This window comes from Saccopteryx leptura, chromosome 13 (genome assembly GCF_036850995.1).
Source record: "Saccopteryx leptura isolate mSacLep1 chromosome 13, mSacLep1_pri_phased_curated, whole genome shotgun sequence".
Lineage (NCBI taxonomy): Eukaryota > Metazoa > Chordata > Mammalia > Chiroptera > Emballonuridae > Saccopteryx > Saccopteryx leptura.
Window position 1 is genome coordinate 10953831 of NC_089515.1, and position 20763 is coordinate 10974593.

Consider the following 20763-nt stretch of genomic DNA (forward strand, 5'->3'; position numbering starts at 1 on the left):
CGCCTCTGTTCCAATGGCAGTTCTGGTGTCTGCCCCGTCCACCCGGACCTCACTCCCAGGGAAGCCAGTCGGACAGGCCTCTGCCCTCTGGGAGTTTGTCTAGACCACAGTTTTCCAGGAAGCTGTGACTCACCCTGCCTTCATTCACCTGCCAGGTGCTGGCCTGGCTGGAGGCCAGCAGGCTGAAGCCTGGCAGAAGGAGCCAGGAAAGCTTCCGGGCCAGGGTGAGGTGAGGAAGTGGGTAGTAGTGAGGAGCAGCAGCGGCGGGGGTGCCTTTTCCACAAGCCGGGCCCAGGCCGGCTGGGGGCCCCTGCAGCACTGCCCACCTCACTCCCCAGCCCTCCGGCTCAGCCACACCAGTTAGGTCATTCCACAGCTGGCCAGGCCACCTCCACACTTGCTTTCTGAGACTTAGTTTCTGCATTTCAAGACTGTTTCTGCAAAAGCCCCCAGATTTCTTGTCCATAGGACAGGGGCCTCTGAGCTGACGGTCCTAGTGGACCAAAGCCACAGAGGAGAAGTCAGGGCTGTTAAAAGGGCAGCTTATTTCTTATTGACTTCCTTTGAGGTCCTTACCTTACACTCACACAAATTCACCCTAGAAGAGGGTGGTACCCCAAGGTCCAAAGAGATTGGAGAGCTTAACCAAGTTTTAGGCCGGCATCTTCTTCCCAGGAAATTACGCTCTTTCTATAAAGAGAGAGCTCCAGGCATAAATGAAAATTTTCTCCTCACTCCGCAACTCTAGCCATGGGGTTCCTAGATTCCTCTAACTAGTGTCTGCACCTGCACAGTATCTGTGAACCATTCCACAGCTCGGTGCCCGGGGACAATGAGCCCGCACAGGTGCGAAGCCAGAGAGAGCCTCCATTGGCTCTGGAGCTGCGTTCTGTGTTAGTGATGTGGCTTCAGCAAGCTTAGCTGGGAGCCTCCAACTCCTCATCTAGACAATGGGGCACTAATAAGGACCCGCCTGAAAGAGTTTCAATAAAGTGAGTGACTGGTATAGACTAGTTATGGTGGTGAATTTTATGTGACAACTTCACCGGGTCAGGGGATGCCCAATAGTTGGCTAAGCATGATTTCTGGGTGTGCTTGTGAGAGTATTTCCGGGTGAGATTAGCATTTGACTTGGTGGACTCAGAAAGGAGATTGCCCTCTGCCACGTGAGGGTGGGCATCATCCAATCCCCTGAGGGCCTGAGTAGAACAAAAGGCAGAAGAAGAAAGGATTGGCTCATTCTTCTGCTTGACTGCTGATCTGGGACGTGGGTCTTTTCCAGTCAGTCGCCTGGGACTTACACCATTGACTCCCCCTGTACTTAGGCCTTTGGGCCCATCCTGAATCGCACCATTGGCTTTTCATGCAGAGGGCAGAGAGTGGGACTTCTCAGCTTCCACAACCAGGTGAGGCAATTCCTCGTACTTCCTTCATATCTATTTTTCTATCTATCTATCTATCTATCTATCTATCTATCTATCTATCTATCTATCTATCATCTATCTATCTATCTATACATCCCATTGGCTCTGTACCTCTGGAGAGCCCTGCTTAATTCACCAGGCATGAAGCAAGTACACAATAAATGGCAGTGTTTCTTTTTGCAGGACTGGAGAAAGATGTCAGGACACACCTAGGACAGAACGAGGTAGGTGGCTCTCCCACTGCATCAGTGTCACCTGGAGGGCTTGTTAAGAAGCAGGTTCCTCGGCCCCGCCCCCAGAGTGTCTGGTTCAGCAGGTCTGAGATGGGTCAGGAGCATTTGCATTTCTAACAAGTTCCTAGGTGCCTCTTGTCTGGAGACTTTGCTTTGAGAAACACAAGCTTTAGTGTGACTCTGTTCCTTCACAAGGACGGAGAGAAGGTGACCTGGCTGCACACTGGAATCACCTGGGCAGCAGCGCAAGCTGCGTGGGTGCCTGGGTCCCAGGGTCCCACCCCGGACCAATCCGGTCAGGATCTTTGCGGAATGTGGCTCAGGTAGTGGTTCCTAATATGCATCCAGCGGGGAGAACCACCCTGAATGGCTGAAATTCCTCCTCGGGGACATGCCTGACACTGGCTCTCTCGTGTGGACCCTAAGGACACCCCAATTTGTGATGGCTTCCTCTGACATTTTTTTTTTTTTGTATTTTTCTGAAGCTGGAAACGGGGACAGTCGGACAGACTCCTGCATGCGCCTGACCGGGATCCACCGGGCACGCCCACCAGGGGGCGACGCTCTGCCCACCAGGGGGCGATTCTCTGCCCCTCCGGGGCATCGCTCTGTCGCGACCAGAGCCACTCGAGCGCCTGGGGCAGAGGCCAAGGAGCCATCCCCAGCGCCCGGGCCATCTTTGCTCCAATGGAGCCTCGCTGTGGGAGGGGAAGAGAGAGACAGAGAGGAAGGAGAGGGGGAGGGGTGGAGAAGCAGATGGGTGCTTCTCCTGTGTGCCCTGGCCGGGAATGGAACCCGGGACTTCTGCACGCCAGGCCGACGCTCTACCACTGAGCCAACCGGCCAGGGCTCCTCTGACATTTTTATTAAAACAAACCTTAATTAAGGACATCCTCCACAAGCCTAGCCACATTGCCTCTCCTTTCGGCAGAACGAATGAGTTTTTCCTCCGCGGACTTACTCTATATTGAGTCTCCCTAGATCAGCTCTGATTTCACTTTACTGTGTTTAAAGAATTAGACACATCTGCGTCTCCCTTCCCCCCAGGCTGAGTTACCTGAGGGCAGGGGCTGGGCCTTAAAGCAAACTTTATGGTTTCTCCACAGAGCTCAGCTGAGAGCCCAGCTCAGGGTAGTTCCTCACCAGTTTTTGTTGAAAAGAAACAAAATTCAGCTAACCGGTGGTCCTTTCCAGTCTCCAGTCCTATACGCATGCTGAAATGAAGCAGAGAAACTGTGGACAAATAGCTAAACAGTCCAGCCATTAATACCACCGAATTGAAATATGAATACGTGCCTAATTGATCTGGTTTTGCTTCAGAATCCCTGTTTTTGCTGTTTAGATGCACCTCACTGTTCACCCAGCCCTGCAGCTTGTTACAGTCACTGAAGCCACTTAGAAATAACTTCACTTGTGACACTTAGCAAATTATTTTTCATCTGGTGGGTAGATTCACATGCGGGCAGCTGTTTCTGTCCAAGAGAAGAGAGCGGAGTGAGGGGTGCTTTGGGCGCCGCTGGGCTCACTTCATAAAAGGCGGCTTGTTATCTCGCACTCTGTCTCTGGCCGTGCTGTTTCTGCTGGGTAAGCTGTCACTGACTTGTCGCTGGTGGCAATAATAAACCTGGAAGAACGGGGAAATAGCCGAATTCAGTTAGAAGGCCCTGCCTGAGTATGGAGGCGGCTCTCCAGACGGAGGAGGATCCAGGCCCCAATCTCATTGTCCCCAGACTCGTGCTAGGCAGGCTGCCCACGGACCCACCTCTCCATTGCATTTCCTTCTCCTTCTGCAGAACTGACACCCAAGGAAGAGAGCGTCCCTGCCGCATCCGCTGGCCGGTTCGGTTTGCCTGCCCATGGAATGTAGATCTTCCAGCGGAGGGCCTTCTGGATTCATAGCCTTTATCATTGCTGTTTCCTCGGCTGGAGACAGGCTTCCCCGGGCATCTGCATGGCTGTGTCCTTACCATTCAGGCCTCAGCTAAAAATGTCACCTCCTCAAAGAAGCCCTCCCTGACTACCTGTCTAAAGCCGCCTCCACCCCCCACCAAGCAGTCCCATCCACTGTGAGCCATTTCAGACACCGGGCTCAGCCAAGCCCTCAGATGGCTGCAGCTCTGGCTGATATTAAACTGTGAGGACATGAGACTCCAAGTGAGAACCACCCTGCCGAGCCTAGTCAGCTTACTGGACCGCGAGAGATGCTGTAAACTGTTGTTGCAAGTTGCTGAGTGTTAGCCAGTTTTATCCTGCCTACAAACCTATGAGAAGAGACATTCTTATTCCCTTTAGAAAGGAGGGAAGGGAGCCATAGGGAGGCTGTTTAAGGCCCATGACTATCTCATGGGGCATTCCTATCCTCATTTTAGAGAGGGTAAACTGAGGATATGGAAGGATTAGAAAATCTATCTGGGAGTCCTAGCTGGTGGCTGTGGGTTGGGAAGAGGCCCAGAGAGCTCCAGGCCTGAGCTCCCAGCTCCCAGCCCCCAGTCTCGCTGCTGCTCTGCTTCCCTGTGAGGCGGGGCTGTTTACTGAGAGGGAGACTGGTTCCTCCTGGCCTTCCATTGCAGCGGTGGGGACAGGGTGCCCCTGACCCCAGCCATTCCTGGCTTGACTCTCTAAGAGGCTCAGGGACTTCTGGGATTTAGAAGGAGGCCACCTCCCAAGTCAGGGGCCTCAGAGGTGGAGCCGCCAAGCAGAACTGGACCAGAATAAGATATAGGAAGTGAGGGCCCTGGCAGCTAAACTCCCACCTGAGCCCCAAGACCACGTGGGTCCCGTTTCCCTGAGCACATAGGTAGAATGGGCTTCGACCTCAGACGAGCTAGAATGTTCTAAGCCAGTGAGAGGAGGGAAAGCAGGGTCAGTGTGGCTAGAATGTGTTGGGGGGGGAGGGAATTACCATGGCTGGCCCTTCAAAGGGGTTTCCCCTTATAAATAGCTGTTTCTTCTTTCAGTCTGGCAAGCCATGAGAATAGCAAGCCCGCCACTAACGCTGAGGCAGCCATAGCTCTCGCTGCATGAGTTAGAAATACCATTCAATTCTGAGCAAAGAGACAGCCTCCTCACATCCCGCAATGAAAACTGGGCTCAGACACATCCCCCTTCGGCGTCTTGTTTTTCCTCTCAGGTAGAAGTCAGGGTTAGTGCAGAGCGCCTCCGTGATGTGATCAGGGACCTTCTGCCTTTCTGCTTCACCATTGTTAGTGAGTGGCTTTTATCTTCAAGGTTGCCTCTGCTCCAAGATGACTGCAGGAATTCCAACCCTCACATCTGCATCCCAGGCAAGAAAAAGAGGAAGAGGGAAGAGTAAAATGTGCTCTCCAGCTTTCTGCTGTTCTCAGAAATTGTACCTAGAAGCCTCTGCTCTCCTGTCATTGACCAGAACTTAGTCGCGTAGGCACAGGGGAGGCTGGAAAATGTGGCTTCCTAGCTAGGCACATTGTCACTTTGCATCAACAAGGGTTCTGTTTCTGAGGAAGAGAGGGAGAGTGGATGTGGGTAGGTGGCTAGCAGTGTCTGCTTCGCTTAATCTCGGCAGTCAAGGCCTCGAATGAATTTTCATGCCAGTGAGCTTATTCTGTTCCTTCCTGCATTGCAGGCCTGGCTGGCCGATGGGAGGGCACGGAATATCGGTCACTCAGCCTGTCTGGCTCGTCCACCCTGACTTTTTTTTTTTTTTTTTTTTTTTTTTTTTTTTCATTTTTCTGAAGCTGGAAACGGGGAGAGACAGTCAGACAGACTCCCGCATGCGCCCGACCGGGATCCACCCGGCACGCCCACCATGGGGCGACGCTCTGCCCACCAGGGGGCGATGCTCTGCCCATCCTGGGCGTCGCCATATTGCGACCAGAGCCACTCTAGCGCCTGGGGCAGAGGCCACAGAGCCATCCCCAGCGCCCGGGCCATCTTTGCTCCAATGGAGCCTTGGCTGCGGGAGGGGAAGAGAGAGACAGAGAGGAAAGTGCGGCGGAGGGGTGGAGAAGCAAATGGGCGCTTCTCCTGTGTGCCCTGGCCGGGAATCGAACCCGGGTCCTCCGCACGCTAGGCCGACGCTCTACCGCTGAGCCAACCGGCCAGGGCTCACCCTGACTTTGATAATCAGCTCCTGACCAAGCCTGAGTGTTCTGGGGTGTGGTGGCGGCGGCCTACAGCCAGTCCTGCAGGGCTCTCCCCACTGTGGGATGCCCGGTGCCTTGTTATTTATCCTTGGAGCCGGGCAACCTCAGAAGTCAAATCTTGGGCCTAATTTTTAAAGCTGTTCTCATGACAGTGGTTTTTTATTTAATCCCCCAGAGATATCAATATGTAATCAGTTTCTTTAACAAATGACCTCCTTTAACTTCATTAGCTCATAATTAATTTGCTAGCATGCAACCAAAATAATTAACACCCTTGACTAGAGACAGGCCAAGGAAGGAGCCTCTTTTCTCATGGCCTAGGCAAATATGAAGATCCGAGCTGGTTCCTAATTTTCCTTACAATTTGATTCATTGAAGGTGGTGGGGGGTGATTTGTAGGTTTTGTTAAAAAAAAAAAAATTGAAATATAGGCAGGGTGAATGGGTGTCACTACAGGGCATTTTATTACCAACCTATGTTTTGAATAATTTTGCTTTCTTTTTCCTCAGATAAAAAGATATGAAGCCAGAGAATCAAGTGACCGTTGAATATGTTCATGGAGACTTGACGTACCTGGAGAGACTCTCGGCGGGGTAGCAGGGTGTTGTGGGTGCGGAGGGGCGGGGAGAGGAGAGAAAGACACACGGGCTTAATAATAATGACCCTGATCACCATGTCTTGAGTGGTCCGATGCCCAGGAGTCTACAGAGCTTCCTTATCTCGTTTGGCCCCCACACGGCTTGGTGTGAGGGCAGCGTGGAGGGACCCGCTGTGGGGCTCAGCGTTTCAGATGAGAAGTGAGAGCGAGTTGAAGAAAACCAGCCAAACCAGGAACTGTGCCCTCTGCAGTCCAGACCCTACGTCTTCCCGTTCATCATGAAGATCGATACGAAAGGTGGATGGTTTAGGGTTTTCTGCATGTCTTAGTCTTTCCTGCCCGAGTTATCAGTGGAGGAAGCAAGGTGCCAGGCCGCGGAGTTAAGGAGCCCTCACTCTTAGACCCCTGCGTTTTGTGCCCGCACTTGTTTCGCTGTGACCCAGGTCCCGCACCGGTGCTCACTAACCACTGTGTCCGGCTTACTCCCTGCCAGCCCTGTGCTACTCATTTTCATGCATTATCTTATTTAATCCCTGCAACAACCCCGCTGATGTGGGTGTTGTCGGTATCTTCATTTTTACTGATGAGGACAGTGGAGCTTAGGGAGGGAGTAACTTGTCCTAAGTTCCCAGGCAGAGCTTGCTTGGTGGCAGTCCTGGCTCCAGGGCCTACGTCCCTCTAGCAGAACCGTGGAGACCTGGACATCACCTACCTACAGGCTGCTTGCTCAGCCTGCCCTGGCTGGGGTTCCTCGGAGAGCGGCCACGGGAGGGAGAGCAAGCCCAGCACTGGGAGTGGCCTGGGGACGTGGGACAGCATGTGTGAGGGGCGACGGGGTGGGCAGGTGGCCACAGGAAGGAAGCCAGGAATCTCACTCAGTCCCCTCGGGCAGGAAGACCCCACTGATGAACACAGGGCTGCTTTCACTGTGGCCTCTTGCCACCTGCCAGTGTGAAACACGAAGTTCCCCCAGGGTGTTCTGCGCTTCTTGGTCTCATGTGATGGAGCTATTCCGGGATGAGGTGGTGTGCTTGATGGGGCTGGGGCTTGGGACTCAGGTGGTTGCCCCAGCACTGAGCCTTAGAGGCCAATGGCAGGGCAGCTTTCTGGGAGTCCTTCTGGGTGTCTCTTCAACCCCAACCAAGGTACATTGAGTCTTTGTGGGGAAGGGAAGTTGGGGCAAGAGGTGGGCACCGCAGGGCTAGCAGAGATCCCCTGGCCCAGAGCCCCGCCCACAGGGAGGCCAGAACCAGGCGGAGCAGCTGAACTGACGACAGGCTGTGATCTATAATTTACACTCGGCTCCTTCCAGAAAGGGCTGGTGGCTGCCTGCCGTGGGACTTGTAACTGCGGGCTTTGCTTTGATGAAGCTAAGGGGACCTCAGGTGGTCCCTCGGGCTCCGTGTCACTGAACGAGGACCGTCTGTGAAGCCACTTCTCATCCTCGCAGCACCGCGTCAGAGCCGGGATGGTCATCTCCGGGGGCCACACGGGGAAACTGCGGCTCGCAGGGTGAAGTGACTTGCCCAAGGCCCCACACCCGTGGAAGGTAAGCTTCAACTCCGGGTCTGATTTGGGCAGCATCCAAGACCGTTCCCTGGGAAGCAGGTGGGGATACTGTTTAAAATCTGGGACTGAAATCTCTTTGGTGCCTACAGCCATTTCAGGCATAAGCCAGCTCTGCTCGTTACCCAGATGGTTCTAGCCACCCACTGAACTCTGGCCCGTGTTTCCTTGCGACCATTTCCACCCAAAACATGGGTCTTGGCTAGTCCCAAATAGATGTCTTTTGTTGTATAGAGGAAGGGGGTGAGGGGGTAGATCTGACCATCTGTATACTTTGTACAAACAGACCCAGCCATAAGGATATCCACGACCGGCCTCTCCAATTAAAGGGCTGAATAGTAGATGATGAGGTTCTTAAAAATGTGGCTATGAAGTCAGATTGCCCGGTTCCGATGTTGGCTTTGCCACTGGGTGATCTGTTATTCAGCTCTGGCTCCCGTAACAATATCAAGACTGGATGGTTTAGACGTCAGTTTATTCTCTCTCAGTTCTGGAGGCTGGACATCCAAGAGCAAGTGTGGACTCTCTTGCGGCTTTCCTCCTTGGTTTGCCGATGGCCACCTTCCCTCTGTGTCCTCACATGGCCTTGTCTTCGTGTGAGCTTATCCCTGGTGTCTCTTCCTTTTCTTATGAGGACAGGACCCCACTTTAATTACCTCTTTAAAGCCCCTGTGCCCAAATTTAGTCACATTGGGGGTTAGGACATCAACATCTGAATTTTGGAGAGATAATTCTTCTTATAATTGGTCAGCATAGACAGGAACCTCTCTAAACCTCAGTTCTTTATCTTCTACATGAAGATAGCATAAGTAACTATTCTGTAAAGTTGCTGAGGGAATTAAATGAGGAAATACCTGAGGACAGTGCGTGGCATATAGCAGGTGCTCAGTGTGCTCCGTGTCACCTTATCATCATTGTCATTGTCATTGTCATCATGACCATTGTCACTGCATTATGTCCATCAGTCTAGAGGGTATTACCAGGACCCAGGGCGCTGCTGGTTTCAGGCCTCTGGGTCCTGCTTGTCATTTGTGGCTCAAGGTTAAAGTCACATTGGATCAGTGTGGCAAAGATCTTGGCCTTTGACGCTAAATGCTATTTTACAAATGAGGAAACTGAGGCTGAGCCAGTTACCTACCCCCTGGCCTGATGTTCTGATGGCTTTTTGAACCATCACAGTGGTTAGTAGGGGCCAGGACATGGCTTTCCTCCCAGGTGCAAAGGCCCATGAAGTTCTGGACAATTCAGATTTTTTCCCTTCGTGTTCCATGGACTCCCTCATATATCAATATTAGCTGAGTTCTTGTCACACAGTGAATAAATAGGAGCTCTAAAGTATGAAACCCCTGCACATGGGTCCCCAGCTCCACCCTTCTCCATAAGCCCCGGGTCCCAGCTCCTGGTGAAATGACACCAAACCCATCCAAGGGCAGCCTAACATTTCCTTGTCTTGTCCCATTCAGGCATCTGTGTCTCCCTGGGAATCTGGATGGAAGAACTAATAATCCACCAGCCTTCAGTCAGAAGGGCATGGTGACTCACTTGTTTTGACTGTGTAATATTTCTAGTTAAAAATAATGTAGAAGTTAAGAACACAAAAATCCCAACAAGGCCTGGCAGCTTGGTGGCTTTCCAACCAAACATTCACTTTCACCATCTTCCTTCCAACAGAACCCCAGCTGAGCCCAGGTGTGGGGTGCGGCGTACTCAGTGGAGGTCTGCCTGGAGCCCCGCTCTCTCTCCTTTGCCAATGACTACTTGAGGGCTGGGCACGTGACCCTGTTCTGGCCAGTGGGACTTGAGGAAAGTCTCCTGGAGCCTCGATTTAGATGAACCCCCTCCAATTCAGGAATATCATTATTTGAGGAAGTGATGCCTGCAGCCAGGAAGGTGCTGCCAACACAATAGGTTCTCTGAGGACATGACCAGGAGCAGGGACATCGCAGAGCCGTGAACCCACCCCGGAACCTCCTCCTTCAGGCTCCTCATTGTGGGGATGTAACCCTGTATTATTTGCGCCAGGTTGACTCAGGTGCTGCCTGCGGACAAAGCCATCCCAGTGGAAGCTAGGTTGGTGGGGAAGCCCTTGGCCAGGTGCAGCTCAGGACAAGTGTGTTCCCACTCAGGGACTGTGGCAGTTATAAGGACGCTGGATACAGTCCTTGGTCTTGATGTCTCACCTTGTGATGGGTGGTCAGATGGTGTCCCCACTTTTGTGAGACAGACCAGCGGGTGCTGCCCTGAGAAGCCAGGTGGGGTCGCTCCCCTCTCCACCTCACGGGTGACCCCTCCGTGTCAGCTCGGGGCAGCCGCACCCTGCCTTCCTAGGCGGTGTCTCCACCACCATGTTCACAGCTCAGCCTGTTTCTGGGCTTCAGTTTCACACGTGGATTCACTAGGCAGTTACTGAGGGCGACACAGGTGCCAGGCTGTACATGTCCTACTTGGACCCCTCTGGGGCAGTGCCCGGTTTATGGGCACCCGAGCAGGATATGATGCTCACTGAATCTTACAGATGGGTAGGATTGGAGCGAGGCTGAGACAGGCTCTGAAGTCCCCAGGCCAGGTGTCTAACTTGCAGCCAGCGATCACACCAGCCGTCTCCTGCTAGCTTTTCCCTGTAAGAAGGGTTGGGCTGTAGGGCCCCAACATGAGGCTGAATGGATTCAGATGAGGCTGGGCTTCTGGGGAAATACCACACAACTGTATTTCCTGGACGGACTAGGGAGTTTGGTGGGAGGGAGTAACGTGCAGGACAGGGCGCTGTGGAGAGCGGCTCAGCCCCTTGCTGACCATGGCGCGGGGGCGGGGGATATCGGGGCCACAGCGAGCCTGAGCAGAGCTTGGGGCCTCAGCAAGCTCTGAGGGCAGGGGACAGCATTCCCGGGAAGGACTATTAGGTGTCGGGTTGGCCACACTGCAGCTTGGGACCAAGTGGGGTCTTAAATGAGGAAAGGAGTGTCAGCATGTCACAGGTAGGAGGCCAGTGCTGGAGAGAGACTGACTCACACGGGCAACTCTGGTCCCCCACCTAGGTGTCACAACCGAGGGGGGGGTGCGCAGGGGCCGTGCAGGCGTGGCTAACCCCAGACCTGTGTGGGCCCCTCATCTGAGGGCTCTGCCTTGGAGGTGAGCCACAGGCGGCCTCTCCTGATGGCTCCCTGGCCCCGGGGACTGCAGTCCGGGGGGTGGCAGATCTGGCCCACCACCTGTTTTTATATGGCCAATGAACTAAGGATTTCTTCAAAAATTTTTTTAAGTGGTTACATTTTAAATATTCGTATAAGTATCTACACAAGATCCTCATCTTGCCTCTTGGCCTGCAAAGCCTGAACTATTTACTCTCTAGGTTTTTACAAAGTTTGCTGGCCCCTGGTCTGGTCTGTTTTCAGGGTTCAGCCGTGGGGGCGTCAGGCTGTCAGTGGGGAGGCCTGGCTTTGCCCTTGGCCATGGGGAGCACAGGGTGCTGGACTTCTTGGCCTTGGAGTCAGCGTGCCATGCACCCTCTGGGGTTTTCTCTGGGGCTCCTCAGGCACCCGGGAGGCCTCTGAGGGCTGAAGAGGGTGTCGAGCACTGAGAGCAAGTCCCCCGACCCAATGTCTTCCCAGGGCCATTGGAGCTTCTGCTGGCTGCTCCTGCTGGGGGCAGGTGCGTGTCTACTGACCAAGCAGCATCTTACTGATAGAAACCGATGAGCTGCGCTGGAACAACAGGGCCCCGCCATGTGGCTTCCTCCTGCCTGCCCATCTGTGGGCCCTGGAAGCCATGGAGCCCTCCCCCCACTCGGATCAGGAGAGAGCTGAGGTCCCTGGAGCCAGTACACAGGCCAGAGAAATCTCTGTGCTGAGCCTGTGCCAGCTCCTGGCCACCCTCCAGGCTTTCAGCGACACCGCCAGATGGTGGCTAACGGAGGGTGAAAAGCTCCCCGGAAGGCCTGGGCATGGGGCACCGGAGGGAGGCCAGCCAAACACAGGGCACCCCGACCATGGCCGTGGGGAGGGCCCCAGGTGCGGCCTGTCTCTGCTTGGGCCAATCAGCTTTTCTTCCTGACCCCTTGCCAGCCACCCTTCCTTTCCTCTCCTTGTCACGGGCCCCAGAGACTTGCCTTCTGGATGCTTACCCATTGCGAAGGACAAAGGCGAGATAGTGGTAGGTGTGTGCAGCCCACAGGCCTGGGCCCGGTGTTCTGGGGGGCAGCTGCGGTGTGGCCTCCTACTTGAGATGGCCCAGCAGACCCAGCTCGTCCTTCCTGGGGTGTAGGATTGGGGATGTCACACGGCTGGGAACTCTGCGGTTCATCCTCTGCCCCCTGAGCCACAGGCTGGGCTGTTCAGGTGAGACCAGTTCACAAACAAATCCAGTCCCCACCTGGGCCAGCACCCATCCAGCCCTGTTTGCCTAAAGAAGCAGGTGGACAGGACCAGGTGAGAGATCACAGCTGGTCAGGGCAGATCCAGCTCCACATAAAGGAAAAAATACTGTTATAATAAAAGTCCCAGCTGCCTGACCTGTGGTGGTGCGGTGGATGAAGTGTCGACCTGAAACCCTGAGGTCACTGATTCGAAACCCTGGGCTTGTCTTGGTCAAGGCACATATGGGAGTTGATGCTTCCTGCTCCTCTCCCTCTCTCTCTCTATCTAAAAATGAATAATAATAATAAAAAAAATCCAAGCCCACTCTAGGAGGCCTGCCTTCCTGGGGGAGTGCGGGGCATCCTTCCCACCGGGAGAGGAAGAAAGTGCGTCTAGTACTGTGGGAGGAAGAGGGAGTGAAATCTCCTCTGAGCGCCTGCCGGGCTGGACAGGCCAGGGGGTTCTGGGCTGTTCGGGATGGCCGAGGTACTCTGCACAATAAAGTGGGGGATCTTCTTGAAGTTTTAAAGGAGCCAGTAATGAAGCAGAAGCCTGAGCAGCCTGGTAGGAGCTAGCACCCAGGGTAGTGACCTGGCTGCGTTCTTCAGAGAGCAGCCACATCTGTGATTTAATATTAAACCTGTTTTGTGGATCCATCTGCCCTCTGTGTTTCTGAATCACCAGTGCAAACTGCTGCCTCTCAGGGTCAGGGCATGGGGCGCCCTGTGGTCAGGCCAAGACCACAGGCACACAAAGAACGGGCCGCAGGAGGGAGGACAGGAAACAGGACTTCAGGGGAGGGATCGGAGCAGGGGGTGACCAAAGGAACGTGACCCCACGGGGAGGACTGGAGCTGGGTGGGATGTGCGAGGAGGCTTGAAGAAATGTTGAGGTGGGTACTGTTATCACCCTGTTGTACAGATGAGGAAACTGAGGCACCACGAGGCTATTTCATTTGCCCAAAGCTTTGTGGCTAGTGAAGGCTGGAACTGGGATTTGAAGCGCATGGGTCTGGGAGAGGACTCCCCCGGGAGGGACATTACAGCAGCGGCACGAGGCCTAGTGTCCTGTCGGGGTGATTTGCTCCGCACCTGCGGGAGAACAGGTGGGAGAGGAGCGAGGCAGGGCCCGTCAGAGGGGTAAGCTGAGCTGTGGGGCAGGCTCAGCCCGTCCTGCGGGCAGTTCTGAGGTGGCGTGACCCTTGAGGGCTGTTCCAAACCGGGGAGAGAAGGCCAGGCCTTCGTAACCCCCGAATTTTCTGTAGAGGACGAGGTGTGGCCTCGGGGAGGCAGCTACGTCATCTGTCCTTCGTTCTGACCGGAGGAGCCTTACCGCCTCCACCCCCGGGTGTGGGGGAAGACCTCTCAGGAGGGACAGACAATAATTGGGTAGCGTGACTGGGGCGGACTAGGTGAGGGGCCGGTGTGGCCCAAGTCTGAGTGGTCGCAGGCACCGGGTGGTCACGCAGGGCCTCGAAAGCCGAGCAGGTGAGCTTTTCCCGAGCAAGAGGAGGAGCCCTGGTGAGTTTGGGGCCAAGGAGGACACAGTCTGAGTTCAATCGGGGACTTGCTCGCTGCTCCATGGAGAACAGGCAGTGAGGGCAGCCAAGAGCTCAGGTAGCATCAGAGATGGTAGGAAAATGTCAGAGGTGACCACATTTTGAAGCTTGGAATCCAGAGGAATTACTGACAGGTTGACCATGAAGTGTGAGAGAGAGAGAGGCCTCGGTACCAGGTTTGGCCTGAAGCATCAGAAGAAAGGACTTGGCTTTTTGTGAAATGGGGACAACTGTAGGGAAGGGAGTTGGGGGTGCTGGTGGAACCTTCAGAATATTCATTACCTTCCCAGGACCCCATCTCTCCTTGTGGGATCTCTGGGGCCACACTCAGCCCAGTTACCACAGCCCTGGCCTCCTGGGGGGCTCTGGGAGCATTTGGGGGCCCCCCGCTGTGTCTGTTTGTATCTTTGCAGTAACTGTCCGTGGGAGTGGTTCAGGGAAACACCCTCCTGTGGCAGCTGACTTCTCAGAGAGGCCATGCGGAGTTTCCTTTCCTCTTCACATCTGTCACACCTGATCCAAATCTCGTGGAGAAAGAAAACAGGGAGAGGTAGGCTCCCGCTAAGAATGGAGAGCTCTGGGCTCCCCGCCCCTTGCATTCTGTGAGTAGCCGGCTCCCTGCACAATGAGGGGAAAGAAGCCTGAAGTGTCCCTGGAGAGCAGATTCCCATCTGAGCAGGCTCCGAGTCTCTGAAGTGCCCGTTGCCATGGCAAAGAGCCATTTGTGGAGAGCCAAGCAGATCATTGCAGGACCCAACTCCACTGGTTGCCTTGTGACCCAGTGTCTGAATAGGGTGCGTTTCAAAGGTGAAGATGCTCAGTCTCCGACGGGGGATCCGAGCTCAGCGTTTGGCCTCCCCTTTGAGGGGAGCCAGCCTGTGCTCCTGCTGCGTTCCTGGAAATAGCTTCCCTCCACCCCTCTGCTCAGAGGAAGCAATTGCCCTTTGGATGGTCACCGCCCCTCTGCTTTAGGGAGGAGCTGTTGCTCTTCATGCTGGTGAGCCCGGGTCCTTGTGTTCGAGCTGTCATCGAATGCCAGTCCTGATCTAGTGTCCCTGCTGGGCCTTGCGTGTCCCTACATCAGACACTCAGGAGCAACTCAAGCCCAGGGACTGAGGCGGGGTTTTGTAATCCTGTTGGGTCAAACAGCACATCTTCCTTTTGTGGGCTGCTGGGTGGATGGAATGAGGTATGGTAGATAAAGGGGCCAGCACAGGGCCTAGCCCCAGGCCAGGGCGAAACATTTGTTTCTGTTTCTTATCTTTATTCCTCCTAGTACAGCAGTCTTTGTCCTCTCTTTCACCCAGGAGTACTTTAGATGCTTGAAAGAAAGCCTAGGGGGTTTCCTGGAGGTGATGTTCCTAATTCCAAAGAGTATCTATCTATTTTCTAATAAAATAATGGCTCCTATTTCTAGAGTATCTACTATATGCCATGCACAATCTGTATGCTGTCTCATTTGATTCTTATTACAATTTCTTCTTTTCTCTTTTTTTGCGAGAGAGACAGAGAGAGGGACAGACAGACAGGAAGGAAGAGAGATGAGAAGCATTAATTCTTCCTTGTGGCTCCTTAATTGTTCACTGATTGCTTTCTCATATGTGCCTTGACCTGGGGCTACAGCAGAGCAAGTGACCCCTTGCTCAAGCCAGTGGCCTTGGGCTAAGGCCAGCGATCACGGGGTCATGTTTATGATCCCATGCTCAAGCTGATGAGCCCGTGCTCAGGCTGGCAACCTCAGGGTTTCAAACCTGGGTCCTCTACGTCCCAGGCCAATGCTCTATCCACTGCGCCACCGCCTCGTCAGGCTGATTCTTATTACAATCCTTTGAGGTTTCATGATTCCTCTTTTTCAGATGAGGAAATTCAGATGTGACTGAGAAATTAAATGACTTACCCAAGATCCCACAGGTTATTTGAACCTGGGCTGCCTGACTCCAGAGCTTGGGCATTTAAGCCACGTGCGATACGTTTTGTTTTGTGTTTGTGTTTGCATTGGGCCTCCTCCCAGCCCCACCCCGGTGCCCCTCTTCCTGCTCTGACCCCTCTGACCAGCAGCACCTACCCCCCTGAGGGGCAGGGGACACTTCTGGCCCCTGCTCTCCTTTGGCTCCTCTCTGTCCTCCATAGGGCCATGACCACTTGCTCAGCCACTGGACCCCACCTTCCTGCCCACTGAATGAATATGGAAAGAGAAGGGGAAGAAAGGAGACAAGCTGAGGTGTGACACAGACTGGGGTCACAGCCGTACTGGTTGACAGGCTCGTGGGAATGGAGAAGGCCACAGGACCAAGGGGAGCATGCTGTGGTGAGTCACCTCCTGGGTGCTGGTCCTGTGGCCCTGGCCCGTGTGAATTACACACTGTGACCTGGCTCTCCCAGATGGAGAGATCGGCCTCAGAAACAGCCACAGGGAGAGACGAGGGAAGCCACTCCTCAGTGGCTCTTTGCTGTCTGGCTCCCGCATGTCAAGTTCTCTGTTCCCAAACCCGTCGTGCTGGGAGTCAGCCACGTTGACTTCTGCTCGTAGCCATGGCCACCCACCCATCTGTCTTGCACCAGCTTCATTCCACCTGATGACTGCTGGCCTCCTGCGCAGGGAGATCAGTAACTGCTGTCACCCCGGCAGGTGCAACAAGGGTCCGGGGGCAGTTGCAGACAGGCTGGGAGCAGGTTAGGGGTCTGGAGAGGATGGACGCCCTGGTCCAGGCCCTGTCGTGGATGGAGTTGCCACTCTGGCCTCCTTGCTTTTCCCTCTTCACCTCACTCCTGGAAGCCAGTCCCTCTCCCACTCAGGACTACTGGGCTGGTGGTTCATGGGCACCATGAGCTGTCCTGCAGCCCTCGTGGATGTGAGGGGAGACTCCCCAGTCTTGGGTGACCACGTGCTGGCTCTTGCCTTCTGTCTAACCTGATCCATCTGATGGTTTCCACCCTGGCTATTACCGGGGGCTGGGGGGTGGCAGGGGCCCTAGCGCCTGGCCCTGATAGCTGGAGGTCCACACCAGGGAGGCAGGTGCTTTGTCAAGTCCAAAGGTGGGGCTGAAAAGCAAGGCGGTCAAGAACTTCTGAGAGCAGGAGGCAAAGCCAGATCAGCAGCTGAGAAAATTCAGAAGCAAAGCTGGTGATCTGGCCATGTGGCCATGAGATGGTGAGCTTTGTTAGAGACAAACACAGACAGGCAGACAGCCCTGGCCAGACATCATAAGCCACACCTTCACATGGGGTCCTGTGGCTGGGCTTTACAGGATGTACACGTCTGACAGGTGACGGTGATGTCGGCTGGGTGTCGGTGCGCCTCCGGACCACGAGTGTGGTGCAGAAGTGAGTTCTGTGAAAACAAGCTTCGTGACGCAGAGAATCTGTTCTTCTTTACTCCTGTTTCCCCAGCACCAAGTACTACCAGGCACTGTCCTAAGACATTTAAACAACAGCTTTGTTGAGATACAATTTCATGTACCTTATAATTCACCGATCCAAAGTATACAATTCAGTGGCTCTTACTATAGTCACAGAGTTGTGGAACCATCACCACAATCAATTTCAGAACATTTTAATTACTCCAGAAGAAACCCCTCTACCTACTAGTAGTCAGCCCCACCCACTCCCTCCCCACAGCTCCGGCAGCTGCTAATCTACTTTCTTCCTCTTTAGAGTTCCCTGTTCTGGATATTTCATATAAGTGGAAGTATACAATAGGTGGCCCTCCACGACTGCTTCTGAGCACGATGTTCTCAAGGCTCGTCCTGTTGGAGCATTCGTCAGCACTCCATTCCTTTGGACTGCTGAATAATCTGTTGTGCAGGTGGGCGGCATCTTATTTATCCATTCTTCAGTTGATGGGCATTTGGATTGCTGTTACCTTTTGGCTGTTAAGAACGTGTGTGTGCAAGTGTTGTATGGATATCCGTTCTCAGAAATTTATATGTATCATTTAGTCCTCAAAACCTATGAGGTAGGTGATATTATTATCCCTAAGGCTCAGAGAGGCTAATTAATTTGCCCAAGGTCACACAACATGTAAGTGGTGGGGCTGAGAGAAGAACCCAGGCAGTGTTGCCCCAAAGCCTGTGCCATAACCACTCTGCTATGTTAGCTGGAGGGATGCCTGGCGCATTTGGTAGGTATTCATGGAACGAGTGGCTGAATTGGACAGGGGCCCAGCTCTCAAGACATTCATAATACGGTTGCTTCTTGCAGACAGTGTCTTTCCAATTAATGTCGGTAGTCCTCTCGGGGCTGGAAACGGAGAGGAGAAGTTTGGCTGGAATCGGCTATTGAAACATGTTGGTGTGGTTGGTGTCGACTGTATAAAGGGACACTTTCATTGAGGGTGGGGCTGCAGGTTTCTAAGGAAGAGAAGAGCCAGCACTGGGGCCTGAAAGATTTGAGAAGTTACAAGAAACTTCCTCTTCAGAAAGGCAATCAGAAAATCTGTTTCTTTTTTGTTTGTTTGTTTTCAGAGAGAGAGAGAGAGAGAGAGACACACACAGATAGACAGGAACTGACAGCAAATAGGAAGGGAGAGAGATGAGAAGCATCAACTCATAGTTGTGGCACCTTAGTTGTTCATTGATTACTTTCTCATATGTGCCTTTACCGGGGGCTCCAGTGGAGCCAGTGACCCCTTGCTTAAGCCAGAGATCTTGGGCTCAAGCCAGTGACCTTGAGCTTAAGCCAGTGACCATGGGGTCATGTCTATGATCCCACGCTCAAGCTGGTGACCCCTCACTGAAGCTGGTGAGCCCACACTCAAGCCAAATGAGCCTGCGCTCAAGCCAGCAACCTTGGAGTTTCGAACCTGGGTCCTCAGCGTCACTGCACCACCGCCTGGCCGGGCTGTTTGTTTTCTTAAGTGAGTAGTAATGTTGAGGCAGTTTTGCGTGCTTGGTGTCATCTCCGCCTGAGCTCCTGGACTGCCTTTACCTTGTCACCTGTCACAGGATGGCCAGGGGCTGATTCTGGGGTGGGCTCTGGGGTCACTAGAACCACTACCAGTGGGCAGGTGCAGAGGTTCAAGGCCAAGGAGGTGGGACTCCTCATTCAGGCTCAAGGTGAGCAGGGAGCTGGTTCCTCAAGACGGAGGTCACGTCAGACCGCAGCAGACCAGCTTCCCTAGTGCTCAGCCCTGTGGTCCTGCAGCCCTGCTGCATCCTCGGTAAGGCTGGAGTTGACGACTTTGTCACCAAACTCTTCCCTGCCCTTTGTCCCAGCACTTTGATATTTTGGGGAGGTGACACTGACTTTTACAAACCAAATAGTCATCAGCCTGAATCTCAAACACTGCTGTGATCCTTTGGCCCCTGACTCAGACACTTTCAGTGTCCGCAGAATTAAGTGCAAACCTCTCCACGGGCCACTCGGCACTTTCAGGCCCGGCGCCTGTCTCCGCTGCCAGCTCTCAGCTCCTGGCTCTCCTGCCCACCCTTCCCCCACCCACGCCTCCGCCCCAGCACTTTGGGTCCCAGCCTCTCCTCTCTCCCTGCACAGCTTGTTTTTCTTTTGCTTCTCCATCTTTGCTCCAGCTGTTTGTCTAGTCTGGAACGGCCCCTCTGCACTACCCCAGATCCATTCCCACCTCTTCCAGGAAGCCTTCCCGGTCCCTCTGGCAATAGAGAATCTATTACTCCTGAACCACATTATTCCCACCCCTCTTAGCATCTCCCTTTCATCTGCAGTTGTGAGAATTATTATGTTTGTTTTGTTCCTGGGGGCAAAGATAAAATTGCATTTGTATCTGCTCTTTCCTTAGGCTGGGGATAGTGTCAGCACATAGTAGGTGTTCAGTGGATGGGTTGCTGGACTGAGCTGACAATCTCTAATGTCTTTTAATCTTTGAAATCTTTTACTCTCAGTCCCTATCGATTTACCTCCTTATTTTTAGCTGATGCAGAGGAGTCTATTACATGGATGAACAAGAATCAATTTAGCCAGATTTGCCTGAATGAAAGTCATTTAGGTTGTTTCCAACTTTTGGGGGTTACAAACACCTGTGCATGTTTGATCTAACTTTGTGAGTATGTCCACTGGGGGGTGTCTGGCAGAAGCCACGTGCATAAAAATTGTCGACATAGCACCAGAAATGTTACACCTGCTCCTCTCCCCCCAAAAGCGTAAGAGGGTGCACAGTAGAGCTCGAGACGACTCAGGCCTCTGTCCCGGGCTGTGGGGAGCCATCCTCCACTCCCCCCTCTCTCCTGCCCCGCCTTGGCTCCGTCTCTGTTCAGGTGTCGGGGCCGCCAAGCCACCACATGGAAGGTGGCACTTGCATGCCAGCTCGTTTGGCCCCAAGGATGTTCAGAATAGAATCAATTCGAAAGCTTCCTGAATTCACACATTCTTTTTAAGATGATGTAATCACATCAATCTGGTGGGACTTATTCAAATTTAAGGCTCTTAAGCTCTGTGTAGGAAAGAAGAAAAAGATGTTCATGTGGGACAAGCTCTACAATTTTGGTGGAAACATGTGACTTAGGGTCACTTGTCCAACAGGGCGAGGCTGAAATACATCATGTAAGGTGGACCGGGCCAGTGTCAGAGGGCCACGTGAGCACAGAGGCTCCTGCAGGCCCTGCAGGGGTAAGGGGACGCCGTAACTCAAGGCTATACATTTGTGAGTGGCCCCTGTCAACCTCTCCGACCACCCCATCTCCTGCTGCTACCCCTGACCCCCCCCCCCCCCACTGCAGACATGTGGACAGTCTCCCAGTCCTTGGTCAGGCCTCATGACCTCCACCCATGCCGACCACCCCATCTCCTGCTGCTACCCCTGACCCCCCCCCCCCCCCCACTGCAGACATGTGGACAGTCTCCCAGTCCTTGGTCAGGCTCAGGACCTCCACCCATGCCATGTCTCTCCCTGGACCTCTTATCTGCTCTCCACACGCTGGCTCGTCTCACCCTGTATGTCT

General features: G+C 53.7%; 1 long non-coding RNA gene across 1 annotated transcript; it reads left to right on the plus strand.

The window, feature by feature from the left end:
- The first annotated feature begins 1296 nt into the window (after positions 1-1296).
- On the plus strand, positions 1297-3524 carry LOC136384633 (uncharacterized). Its single transcript, XR_010747625.1, has 3 exons — positions 1297-1406; positions 1608-1648; positions 3451-3524. It is a non-coding gene; the product is annotated as an uncharacterized lncRNA (long non-coding RNA).
- Positions 3525-20763: the final 17239 nt, after the last annotated feature.